Raw genomic sequence first — 14,688 nt, forward strand, 5'->3', positions numbered from 1 at the left:
CTAACCACACCAAATATTGCAAAAGAACTTCACAAGAGGAGAGAGCAGCAAGAGCAAAGGTCTTGGTACACAAAAAGGGTTGGTGTGTTCAAAGGACAGAAAGGAGGTCAGTGTGGCTGGAACACAGAAAGCAGAGCAATGGCCAAGGTGAAGTTGAAGAGAAGGGCAGCTCTGGATCCTATATGACCTTGTAACCTAGAGAAGTCTGGCCTCTAATTGAAAGCCTCTACACTTTGGTTCCTACACACAACTTTCAGGTTCCTCACAGGCTGATACTTTTCTCAGGACAGTTTTCCCTGGCTCCTTTCTAGATATTCATCAATGAACAGTATCCCCCCCCCCCCAAAAAAAAAAAAAACAACCCAGAATTTAGTAACCCTTTTATTTCTGTATTCCTAATGAAAATTATGTTCTTAAGCTGAATACCATCACGGTTGTCAAATTTTCTAGCATGCTGTTTAGCTTTATCTGTCCATGTCACCCACCATATTCTGTTCATCTGTTTTATGCTAATTTTTAATAAATATCAGAAATAATTTCACAAATTAATTACAACATTTACTAATATTGACTCTATTCTAGACACATTTTTGAAAACTCAAAATCCAGAGTTGAATATGTGATACTTTCCCTCTTACAGAGTTTATAGTAGCAGAGGGCAACTAGACATTAAAAAACAAAGCAAAACAAAACTTATAATGATGAATATGATTAAAGGGTTTTTTCCCACAGGAAAAAAAAATGTCTAAGCAAGTTAGGGGTTCAGAATAGAAGTCAAGGAAGGTGGTTAGGATGCCTTCATTTCAAATATATCCTTCCTTCCTTCCTTCCTTCCTTCCTTCCTTCCTTCCTTCCTTCCTTCCTTCCTTCCTTCCTTCCTCCTTCCTTCCTTTCTCCTTCCTTCCTTCCCTCCCTCCCTCCCTCCCTTCCCCCCTCCCTCCTTCCCTCCTTCCCTCCTTTCTTTTTCTTTCTTTCTTTCTTTCTTTCTTTCTTTCTTTCTTTCTTTCTTTCTTTCTTTCTTTCTTTCTTTTTCTTTCTTTCTTTCTTTCTTCCTTCCTTCCTTCCTTCCTTCCTTCCTTCCTTCCTTCCTTCCTTCCTTCCTTCTTTCCTTCCTTCCTTTCTTTCTTTCTCTCTCTCTCTCTTTCTTTCTTCTTTCTTCTGTTAGTTCTATACCTTTTTCCTCTCAACTTCTATTATATGGGCTCTAAGATTGTACTATCATTCTCTGAAATCCATTTTTTTAAAAAATTCTTACCTGAGGATATTTTTCCATTGATTTTTAGAAAAAGTGGAAGAGAGATGGAAAGACGGAGAGAAATGTCGATGTGAGAGAAACACATCCATTGGCTGCCTCCTGCATGCACCAGGGCCCTGGGCAGGGAGGATCCTGCAACTGAGGTATGTGCCCTTGACCAGAATCAAACCTGGCACCCTTCCATCCACAGGCCGACACTCTATCCACTGAGACAAACCAGCTATGGCTAAAATCCATTTTTTAAGTTAGGTAGAAATACTTTTGTAATCACCTCATTTGGATATATATGAGATAGTGTTTCCCTCTGAAGAAATTCTTTACATATCAATGAGAATATCTTAACCTCTCTCTTTTCCCCATCAGGACTAAGTAGATGACATATGTACATATGCAAGACTATTCTTCTCTAAGGCTCATTATCTTTTTCTTAATGCTTGGGAATTATGATCCTAATGGCTTTCTTGCTGCACTTTAATGAATGATTTTTCATGTTCTACCTGTTTCTGTCCAATTCTTTATAAAGAGGAAAAGTATTTAAGGACAGCCTTAGATATACGTGTAGTGGTTCTCCATTAGCAGAGATTGGCAGCATGAAGTACTCTAGTTTAAGAATATTATGCCTATTAGCCAAAGGGCACCACTCAAGCTAATGGAGTCTTCATTTCCTGTAATCACTATTCTACCCTTTGCATATAAGCAAAGGACAAGTACCAAAGAATTACTTTAGAGAGAAAAAAAATGGTTAAGAAAAAATGAAAGTGGAATAATTTTTGCAGATATATCTGGATATGTAATACTTTTGATATCCCCTCAATATTATCTCTCTCAGTACCTTTTATTTTTTTTTCTGTTTCACATTAAGATGCTTATGCACTTTAAGGAAACTTAACTTCAGAAGTAGATGTTTTTTCATGTAAGCCAAAAGTACACAAATGAAAAGCAATCTAAATAAAGCTTAAGAATATTTTTTGTTCTTTCTCCTGTTTGAGAAATCAGAAACCTTTATCAAAACACATAAAAGTGAATTTAGAGAAAGGAAATTATAATAGACTAAACATATTTTACTTGACAGAAGCCTATTTTAAATGTCATAAAACTGTCAGAGAAGCAATTTGCAGAAGTCACTCAAAAATTTGCCTGAGAAATGCAACCAATTACAAATACAAAAGCGTCAGACTTAATATTTATTATCAAGTTTACAGTTTACTAATCACTGTCAAATATAGTATCAATCTATGTTTAGTTAGTCCATTTCAGACCTGAAAAAAGTCAGACTTATAAAAGTTCAATCTGACAAAAATTATATGCCAATTATATGAGTTGGAAGATATAAATGTGACAACTTTCCCTTGTTACATATTATAATTTTAGTATAGTTAAAAAGTCTTTATATTTTATTTTTGTTAAATTTTAATATTCCTCATACATTTAGAAAAATTTTGCACTTTCTATATGAAATGTATTAAAATAATTATTCTGAAATATGTTTGATTAAAAATATGTTCATAAAATAGTTTTATAAAATGTTTTCCTGAAGCAAGTTTTAAAAGTTGTAGCTTAGCTAGGAGGTCTTTATCATCAGATGCTACTTGTGGAATTCTTCATGGAGTTAGGGAGAAAGGATTCTTTGATTTGCTTTGGTTATTGAGAGAATAAACATTAGCTATTGTGTAGTCTTCACAAGATAGAAATTTACTCCAAAGTTTTATTTATTTACTAGAGGCCTAGTGCTTATGCAATCATGCCTGAGTAGCTCGCTTCCACTTGCCTCAGCTGGCCAGCCCGCCCTCTGCTGTTCGTAGCTCTCTGCCTCTAGTAGCTCTCTGCTGCTAATAATTCGCACACTGCCCGGCCCGCTGCGAGAGCCGCTCCTCATTTGGTCATGATGGCATTATGGCATGATGGCCACGGGCCTTTTATATAAGAGATATTTTACCGTTTTATTTTGCCCAGTGAAGTAGGAAATAGAGAGGTTCTAAGATGGAACATACTAAATTAGTTCAGAAGAAACTAAGCTAAAGATCAGAAAGAAGCAAGAAGGGATCACCTCATCAAACGAATGCAATGAGCAGATGAGGCCAAAGAAACAGAATTTTTGAATCACTTCCCTAATTCCCCCAAATATCATGCCTCCCTCCTGATTTTTAATTCTTCATTCTGCTGACATGTTCCAGGCTACCTATAGTTATAGTTATAAGAAAAAGGTCACTCTTTTCAAATAAGTGTATATGTGTATCTATAAGTATGTTTTCATTTATTTTCAGCCAAATATCCTAAAAGTTGATCACTAATTGCTAAATATTACTTGGCATTTAATTATACAAAACCACAGAGCCATGCATCCATTTCAGAAGAGAAAAAATAATTGAAAGTATGCATTCAAAAAATACAGAAATGTTTTATTCAAATTCTAGGCATGAAAACAGTGTATTGGTAGGTAATAACTTAGTTAAAAATATTATAAATTATACCTACATTTTTGTGATCTTAAAATTTTCCTATAATTGTCATTTAAACCATATTCATTGTCAAACATCCTTTTTACACTTTTTTTTAAGGGCTTGTAATATTTTCCCAAAGGGAAAGGTCAGAAAAAACTATAATTAAATGTGGTTTTTAAGTAAATATATTCATCTTAAATGAGAAAATGAAACTATTTTGAAATGAGGCAACTACCCTCACTTATCAGTAGCTTTACTTAAATGGCAAGATCCCCAAAGAGGACACCAAAGGGAGACAAAACTAGACTCAGAAAGCATTACCATGTCATTTGTGGAAGAAATTGTGTTTGGGGTGGTTTATTTGTTTTGTTTTGTTTTATTGAATTCATTGGGATGACATTTGTTAGTAAACTCATACAGGTTTCAAGTGTACAACTCAACCAAACCTCATCTGCACACTGCATTGTGTCCCCATCACCCAAGGCAAAGTCTCTTTCTGTTCCCATTTATCCCCGCTTTGCCCTCGTCCACCTAACAAGTAGGTCAAGAGTAACTTTGCCTTATTCTCCCTCTTAAACTCTGAGCGTGAACTAAGTCCTTATTAATCATCTTCTATATATGGTAATTTGTGACTGATGATGTATAACTTTTGTGACCATACATTTTGTCTGAGCTTCATCTTATTTGTCTCTGCATTAATTTTTATTTCAAGTATTTGCTTGAACTTAAACATGAGAAGGTATTTTGTGCTATTGAGGTCAATGCTTCATTGCTACTTTATTGCATAAAGCACTATAATTCCTTACTGTACTATAGAAATCATTGGCTTTGCACAAGACAAAACTAATGTGAAAATCCCAGTTCTAATCTTTTCTAACCCTATATAAAAAAAGGCTAACATGCAAATTGTCCCCTCGGGAGTTTGACTGACCGAATGTTCAACCGCCCACTATGATGTGTGCTGACCACCAAGGGGTGGTGAGGAATGAAAGAAGGCCCTGGCCAGCAGCTGGCAGCCAGCAGCCTGGGGAAGGCCCTGATCACTGGCCAGGATTAGGGACCCTACCCGTGCACGAATTTTGTGCACTGGGCCTCTAGTGTAAATATGTAAGCAACTGATTTACTCTCTCTGTGTATTCTGTTTTCTTATCTATAAACTAAGAGCCCAGCATGCGATTTGAAATCACATGGTGCTACCCAGCCTTGACACCTGAACCTCTATACACAGAGCTCCAGCTTGCCTGGCCCAGCCCCCAAGCCCTCTGGCCTTCTCTGGCCAATTCAAACCCCACCCTCAGTCCCTCGAGTCACATAGGGCTGGTCCCGCCTTCTCTGGCTGCCTCCCACCTTCTGCCCCATCTCCAGAGCAATGTGGTGGCTCCGCCCCATCATGGCACTGGAGGAGAGTGTGGAAGCCTCCTGCCTGCTGGGCTGTGCTCCTTCCCCTGGCAGGTGGGCCGCGGGGCACTCAGAGTGCAAGTAGTGGGTGGCAAAGGACTGGTGAGGGGGGGCGCTATGTGCTCTCACCCCTGCCCTCCTCGGCACAGGATGGTCCCACCTCCTCTGGGCGCCTCCCTGCTTCCACCCCGTCTCCAGAGCAATACCCCAGCTAATATGCTAATGACCTGGTCATTACCGTTACGGTGTATCAATCATTAGCATATTAGCTCTTTATTAGTATAGATAGGACTATAATATTGCCTTTACTCTTTAGTTAGGAGTATTCAACAAGATAACATGGGAAATTTGTGCTTCTCCTACTTTGACACAGAGCATGTAATAGAAAGCCTGACTTTTCCATTCTTTCTATTTTCTTTCCTTCAACCCCTCCTTTTCCCTTATTTCTGTGATAAAGCTTCCATTCATTCTTGGGATTAAACAATTTTCTTGGACACATAGTCCCCAAAGTCCAATCACTCTTTGGTCTCTGCCATCCTCAAATAATTAAGGGGATTGTCACTCTTTCCTACAAGTATGAATTGAGCAGATGGGGATTTACTTATTGATTGATCCCAGCAATGTGAACCAGGACAGCTGAGGGTGGGGTCTGGCAGATAAATATACATAAATATATGTTTCACTTGGACAGTTAATTGGGAGGAAACAGGCAATATTAAAATCAGTTCTCTTCAATTTTGATAAGGAGTTAGCCACATAAAATGTGCTTGCCTCATTATAATATGGGAGTCCAACAGTGACCACACAATTTGGGTAGAAAACTGAACAGGATTCCTTCTAACACATTTGTTTTACATTAACAGCATGTACCATGTGTCTTATATATCATTTTTTTTATTTAATATCTGATAATACTCTTGTTTTATAAAGAAGTAAATTCGGCTTAAAGAAGTTTGACTATGTTTTGTCCAAAAATATGAATGGCAGAGTTGAAATTTGAATGAATGGCTTTCTACAAAGTATATAAAATCATGATGGGTCAATGGTGATCACTGGTCTTTGAAAGAAATGATTCCTATTGCTTTTCATGACCTTTGAATCAAAGTACTTGGCAAAATTGAAAAGTCTTTTAAAATTTCCAATTGTTAAAAAAGCCTGGAATTGTTTTCTGAAATATCAAAATGATTTCTCCTTTTTTATTTTTTTGCTTTAGTTCACATATTCTTTTTCACTGATTACTATATGAATGCATAGGAACTTAATCAAATTTCCTAGAGTTGAAGAAGAAAAAAAATCTCCATCATATTTTGATCTCTGTGGATAATATTTGACAAGTAGAAGTAGTATACAAATAATGATTATTAGGGAATGCTTGGCTTTCACATTTCATTTTTCTGTTGATATAAATTGTCATGGAAAGAACCTTTGTATTATATTTGTTATGATCATGAAGAGAACAAAATAAATAAAAAATAGTATTGCATGGCTGGGAATAAGACAAATATGAGATTTTGCTTTAAAAATTCTGTTTGTGATGGATTGATTTCTTGTCTTCTCTATTGTCAAAGTTGTTAAGCTGAAAGGCTTTGAGGCAAGAGGTAAAGAGAATACAAATGCATTAGAATCTAGTTAGAGTACGACATTATATAAATTTTGTATGTCACAGGTTAAATCATATATTTTTTAATAAAACTACATAAAGAAGATATCTGATCAATGTAAGTATTATTATGTCTTATTTTTTGACTTATTAAGGTAACATTCAGAGTAATTAAAGTGCTAGTTATATTATATCACTTTATGATTTCCTTTGCACAATCTCCAAAATAAGGTTTCTCAACCTTGATACTCTTGACATTGTATGCAACATAATTCTTTGTTATGGGGAATTCTCCTGTGTATTCTAGAATAGTTAGCAACATTCCTGGGTGCAATTCACTATATGCCAAGAGCACCTTCCCTTTCTATTTATGACAAAAAAAAATATATCCACATTGCCAGATGTCCCCTAGCGGGGGAAATCATCACCTGTTGAGAATAATTGCTGCTAAAGTCTTTATACTAAATTCTAAACAAATTTCATACTCATTATTCTGGCTTACTAAAGCCCATGATGATCTGTTTAAATTTAGCCTCTCATACATTATATCATACACCATCCCCATTCCCACTACACTGCCTTCTTTTTGTACTTCCAAATTGCCAAAATCATTCCCCAAATGAGAACCTTTACATAGGTTTTTCTCTCAACTTGACTGACCTTACTTCAGATCTTCATGTAACTCTTTCATGTCTCATATCAATTGTCACTTCTTCAGGACCTTCCTTTAAAATAGCCACTTAACTCTTTCTATGGTATCAACCTGTTATATACCTCTCATAAAACTTACTAAATATTTTGTGACTTATATGGTTTTCTAATCCCCTTCCACTGGAATGCAATGTACATAATAGGTACTTTGAATAGTTCAACACAATTTCTTAAGCTTAGCATTATTCTGAGCATGAGGAATATAATATTAAAATTTCAGACACCTGAGTATTAATAAATACATAAGAAATAAAATCAAGTAGAATTTAATTAGCTCAGGTCTGGACTAGATTATGATAAATATAAGAAACGGGTTCAAGTTTTATAAAACTGCTTCAAAGGTGACTCATCAAAATATTTAATTTGTATCTCCAATAAGATAATGAAATTTAACATTATCCATATAAATGATATGACAATGAATGAAAATATGAAAAGAGAATGAACAATATCACAATGAATAAATGAGAAGCTTTGTAACTTCTTCAGTTAGCAGTACCTGCTCTATCTTCTTGGTGCACCATGTGCTGACTAACAAGTGGCCTCCATTTGGTTATATGTTTCTTGAGAGCAGAACCATGACTTTGTTATAGGCACCTCTCACGGACACCAGAGAGGTGTTACCGGACAGGACAGCCCCCTGAGCCAGTGGGAGAGGGCTGTCCCCAGCCTCGATCCTTGTCTTCTCATATAAATGAATTTTATGAGAGACCTTGACTGCGTTGTGACAAGCCAATTTATTAAAGCAATTAAAGCATGCATCTTTATTGAAAAAAAGCAAAGTAAGCAAATCTATACATCTGGCTTAGGAAGCACAGACAGGCTCTCAGCTAATCTGAGGAGCCTGTTGTGGGGGGTCTGAGGTGTTATATACCCTCCTGTCTATAGACTTCAAAATTCCTCTGTTGACTCTTTTGGTACAGATTAATTCTCAAGGTCCCCCCCCTTTTTAAAAAATAAAATTGTTGTGGCCTTCCCAGAATTCATGAAAAGCACCTGGCAACTTTACCTTGCCAAGCCTTGGGGTTGCTAGCGTCTCTGCTTAGGGAGTAAAACGGCCCTATTTTTTCTTTCCTCGTCCCCCCTCCCTTTCTGCATTCTCTTATCAGGGAAGTTTTTTTTTTTTTAATCATTTGCTCCAAGTCCTTGGCTGGAGAAGATAATGGTTTATTAGTTACAAGCTGGCTGCAAATTGTCCACACTGTTTGGCCTTGTTTTAACTTTCCTGTCTCAGTTTCCCTATTTCTCCTGCCCTGGAGTCCTGTAACATTCTGCACCTACAAGATAAACATCTGTGTGGTTTGGAGCTCGGCCCTGCAGTTATGTCTGTACTTTCATCTTCTTCCACCCCTTATCCTGTCTGCCCAACCCTGTTTCTAACTCTTCATCCCCATATGGACAGCTTTCCACAGTCTTGGCACAAGTAGGCCACCAGTAAATATTTATCTATTGACTATGTGGTGAATGCATTGGGTATGGATTGCTTTGTTCGTAAATCTTGATTGATTTATTTAATAAACACTTGCCATTTACTTTGTAATCATCAAGTAGTATTATAGGCACTAGGATTTTATTGTTATGCATGTTTTACCTTGGTCTTCTCTTCTCTGATGATGTATTAGAAAAACTACAACAGTAAGAGCCGCCGTGCACACCCTACCCCTCCAAAAAGGAAAAAAAAAAGAATTTAAAAAAATCGGTAATGTTAATGGATGGAACTTCATTGTTTGAGCTTTACTTTTCTTTAATTTGAAAGCCCGCTACTCGATCAATGAAATTAATGGTGGGGAAATTGAGAATCAATGAAAGGAAACGGGTTCTTTGCATTGTGTGTAGTGAGGGATAGAATTCTCTGACACAGATGAAATCAAGTCAAATAATGTGCTTGGATATGAAAACAGAAGAGATAACTTTATCTTTATTCGCAGCACTTGTAGTTATTACTCAGTTGCTCAAAAAAGGGGAACTTCATCTTTTGCTTCTAGGCATTTTGATACATGGATTGTCTGCAAAGATAAATGTGTGATATTTTGATCTGTGGGGTTTACTTTTCAGTGTTGGGTTGATGTATGGGATTGATCCTCAAACTTCCAGAAAAGCTAGAGATCAGATACCTAAACTGAGCCTGTGTGGCCAATAGTGATTCATACCACATTCTTTAAGACCTTCAAAAATAAGCAAAGAAACAGTTGTTGAGGTAAAAATTGAATTGAAAGATAAAACTTGGCTTGATAATGCATTACTTTCTGGAGAATAACACTGGATTACCAGAAAAACAGGAAAAAATGTTTAATGAGGATTGATTTCTGTCCTAGACACACTTTAAGTGGCCTTTATCCTAATGCTTCCAGAAAATAATAGAGGAAAATGCTAGTTGAGAGCACACTATTTATTGGCAGATATGACATCCTCTATGTATTGGTAGAATATATTAATATTCAAAACAATGCATGACATTGTTTTGTTATATTTTCTTAAGATAACGATAACTAAAGGAAGGTGATTTGCATGAAACCAGTAAACAAACTCATGTCACTCTGATAGCATGTGTTTATGTTTAAGCCTCACAACACTATTTTGTCAAAGAGAAAATTGAAGCTCATGATAGATAAACAACTTAGCCGTGGCCTGACACAGTAAAGGAGGAGCAGGGGAGACCTTGTAAATCTCTGGGATAAAATGAGGATTGCCTTCTTATCTTCTACTAAGAAGCTGCCCTGGGCCATTACTTTACCACAAGGTGATTTAATTTGAACTCTTCAAGTGTGCTTTTAATAGAAAAGCCTATTCTAAAACAGGAAATCATCATTTTGGCGTTAAGATTTAATTTAAATATTATCCTGCAAACATTCTGATATTATTTGCTATAAGCAGAATTCCACAAGAGCATCCATTTACCTTGCATCTCACTGCACATCTCAGTGCCCCGAAGGCTTTATGCAGAGCAGTTTCAGCATCCAGAACCAGGAGACTGGGGACCCTAGGAGAGACAAAGCCATGTCGGCTAGCAAATAGATTACACACGGGATGGGAGAAATAGTTGAAGGGAATTATCAATAAACTACTTTCCTAGTTTTATGTAATGAATAGGTACAAATTAGTCAAAGCCTCAAGAAAAATATCCAGAAATAGCTAGTTCTATAGAATGTGTAGCTTGACTTCATTGCTATAGCTATAGGAGGTGTATTTATTCAAACAACAACTATTTATTGCCATGCGCTGTTTCAGAGACAGAAATGGACTCTCCTGTCTGAGTCTCCCTATTTCTCCTGCCCTGGAATCCTGTAACATTCTGCAATTGCAAGATAAGCATCCTTGCAGTTTGGAGTTCCTACCCTCATGGCACGTGTAGTCTTCTTGAAGAGGCCAAATTTTATTTTTTCCCAAAGCATCGCATAACCAGAAATATACAAATGTAAACTATGTTTAATTTTAAGAAAAAGAAAATGCAAAGATGGCCTGTAGCAGGTAACCCCTAATCTGAGGAGCCTGAAAGTGCTTTCCAGGAAAATGTGTTTTGAGTGGAGAGGTGAAGAGTTTGTATAGAAAGTGGGTCAGGGCTCAGTGACTGAGCGTAGATCTATGAACCAGGAGGTCCTGGTTCAATGCCTGGCCAGGGCACATGCCCGGGTTGCAGGCTTCAGGTAGCCAATCAATGATTCTCTCTCATCATTGATGTTTCTATCTCTCTCTCCCTCTTCCTTCCTCTCTGCCATCAATAAAAATCTATTTATTTTAAAAAGAAATTGAGTATGGGAAAAGGATAGGGGCAGTACATTTAAAGCAGAATGAAAACAAATTTAAAGGAGATGAAAGAAAATGAAAAAAAATGTTAGAGACCACTGAAAAATGTAGATGCTAGAGAAAGAAGCTGTAACTGAGACTTCCCTTGTTGCCAAAGCAATCTCCATATTTCAATCTCGTCCAAGAATACATATTTACTTCTTGTTACATAACATGAGTGCTGCAGGTTGGTTGTAAATCTAAGGGGTTCGACTCAGTTGTCATGGCTGTCCTGGGGTCAGTCTGGGTTTGACTTGGTTCTACACAGCTTCCCATTTTGGTACACAGCCATCGGGCTATTCTCATGGAGGGAAAATACACTCTACTTACAGAGCAGCATGGTAAAGGGGAAGAGCAATAAGCAATTGTGAATAAATGACACAGTCTACCACTGGCGCCTTTGCTATTTCAAATAGTTGCTTTCCTTCCTGTGAGCGGGTTGCACCCATAGATTACCCGAACACCCAGGAAGTTCAATCACAAATCTGACTCAAAGTATAGGAACTCATGATCAATCCAAAGTTGATACTGAGTCCCTTTTGATCAAGGAATCTATATACCAAAATTATAAGTTATCCAGAGATGTATGGCCTAAAAGTGCCCAACATACAGGGATGTAGTGGTGGACAAGGACACAGTGTGGTGATTACTGGGGGTAATGGGGGTAAAGGGAGGTGGAGGAGGGTATAGAGGGGGTAAGAGGTGATGGAAAGAGACTTGACTTGGGGTGGTGAACACACAATACCGTGTACAGATGACGTGTTGTAGAATTGTGCACCTGATACTATATAATTTTATTAACCAATGTCACCCCAATAAATTCAATAAAGATGTTTAAAATGGCCAATTTTATGGGTATTTTACTGCAATAAAAAGTATGTCTTGCTCTGATAAAAAGGTAAAAAAAGAAATGTAGCGGTGGAATGGAAACAACAGCCCCTGCGGACATTTCCACTTGAAAAGGGAAGAAAGGAGGAGAGCAGAATAGTCACTGGTCCTAATTATTTTTGAAATCATTCAAGAAAATGGGTAATGTCCCTTTATTCCCATAACAGGGAACTTTCCTCTACCAAAATTGTTTTAACTTCCTTAAAAAAAATGAACTACTTGATTCCAGTCAGTTCTGTATGCCAAAAGCAATATCAACAATTCCCCTTAACTATATTCCTCTCTCTAAGACTTAATAAAAGGTGCTTTGAACTTTTAAACTACCATACAACCATATGCTTAATCTCTTTTTTTACTCATTTTGTCTAACAATTAAAATTTATTGGGAACCGAATTAATGCAACCAGACCTTAATGTGGTCTTTGCCCAGAGTCTGAGTCTTAATTTGAGAATCTTTTTAGAAAATGCAGATAAGAAAAGAGGAAAACAATAGCTGACATATAAATCTGTGTAATATGAATTAGAAATAAATGTTTTTGTAACCAATTGAGATTTTGAGGTTGGTCATTATACAATATAACTTAGCAAAAGTTAATTAATATAGAAATTGTAACCTAAAAGTAGAGGTTGTCATAACATAAAATAAAAAATACATATGACAGTGGCTTTAAGGCTAGGTGGCAGGTGACAAGTAAACTTAATGAGGATGAAAAATGCTATCCAGAATTGCAGTAATAAAATATTTGGTACAACTGTCATAATTGATAAAATAGAAAGAAAAAAAATGTACCAAATGCATTTGTGTCTTTGAGTGATGCATTGTAGGTGCACTTGAATACATTAGTTTACAGGGGTGGGCAAACTTTTTGACTCAAGGGCGACAATGGTTTCTTAAACTGGACCGGAGGGCCGGAACAAAAGCATGGATGGAGTGTTTGTGTGAACTAATATAAATTCAAAGTAAACATCATTACATAAAAGGGTACAGTCTTTTTTTTTTTTTTAGTTTTATTCATTTAGTTTGCCCACAGCTGGTTTAGAATATAATTGGGCTTTTAATAAGCAGAGATGAGAGAGAAAAGAAAGGAACCAGAATTTCCATGGGGAAGGATGTTTCAGTGTTAAATAACTTTTTAAATTGATTTTAGAGAGAGAGGAAGAGAGAGGGATTGAGAGATAGAAACATCAATGAGAGAGAAACATTGGTTGCCTCTCACACACCCCCATACTGGGGATTGAACCAGCCACTCAGGCATGTGTCCTGACCAAGAATTGAACCAGCAATTTGGGTTCACAGGATGATGCTCAATCACTGTGCCACACCATCTGGACTACAATTCTGTCCCTTTATTCAAAACTTACTGTCAGCTGGGATATTAGCTTTGACCAAAAGAGAAAAGCAATTGCTCTTACAGAATGTGCATTCTAGTGAGGAGCACACATACTAATGTAAATTGCATTTGGCATTCCAGCCCTTGCCTTAAACATTTACATCAGTAATTCAGTTTTAAGTATTTTTAAAATTAAACTTGCTTCTCCATGTGTTATATCGTTTGTTTGTAAAATTTATTCCTTTCTTTACAATTGTTAGACTTCAAAGTTTGGTGATTCTTTGTTATCTGCTAATCATTGCTATTAAATATCCATTTGTTTATTTTTCTTGTCCCAGTGATCGATTACTAGAAGTTGGCTTGATGTAGAGAGAGGGTCGAAACAAGGTGTGCCCATCTTTTGTCTTCTGGGTATGGAGCTACACCATTCTTATGGGTTGTTGCTAGGACCACTGCCCTGTCTCTCAGACTCTATTACAGGAGTCAAAGATCTCTTTATCTACTACTGGAGTCAAGCAAAATATAGTTTCAATTATTTCTGATGCAATTTTCCAAGTAGTCATGCTGACATTGACTCCAGCGACCTCTGCAACCATTCTTCCATTATTAATTAACTCTTTGCCACTATCCTCTACTGAAAATCATTTAGGCTATGTTTATTCTTTTTTTTTTTTTTTTTTTACTGTGAATCTAATTCCTTTTTGGTGATTTTTTTAAAAAAATCTTCTAAGTCTTTATTATATTCTGGTACTATTATTATAAATTATATAGTTAACATGGTTTAATTTTTTATATAAAAATAATACCATGTGATGAATATGTTTAGCAATGCTCAATATGTTATGTTGCTTTAATTTGAGTTAGATCCTTTATCATTATTTTATGAGTAATTTGTCAAAATGTAGAAAATTTTAAATTTCAGTGACTCTGATAAAATAGTATCTTTATAATTGATCCTAAGATAGACAAAAAGATTTAAATATAATGGACAAATCTGAAAGCTAAATTTCTGATAGTATATTTTATTGTATCCAAACAGTGAAAACTTACTCTACCTTCACAAATCAAATTCTTTTATAATACTTAATAATATGGCAATTATTGAGAAGATATTATAATTAATAATACTCATGGTTTTAATGTTATGGAAATAAGATTTATGTGTGCACACATATTATAGCAAAAACACAAATATATATTTACTAGAGGCCCGTTGCAGGAAGATTCCTGCAAGAATAGGGCTTCCTTGGGCCTATTCCTGCAAGAATAGGGCTTCCTTGA

The sequence above is a fragment of the Myotis lucifugus genome, unplaced genomic scaffold, assembly GCF_000147115.1.
Source record: "Myotis lucifugus unplaced genomic scaffold, Myoluc2.0 scaffold_303, whole genome shotgun sequence".
NCBI classification, from domain to species: Eukaryota; Metazoa; Chordata; class Mammalia; order Chiroptera; family Vespertilionidae; genus Myotis; species Myotis lucifugus.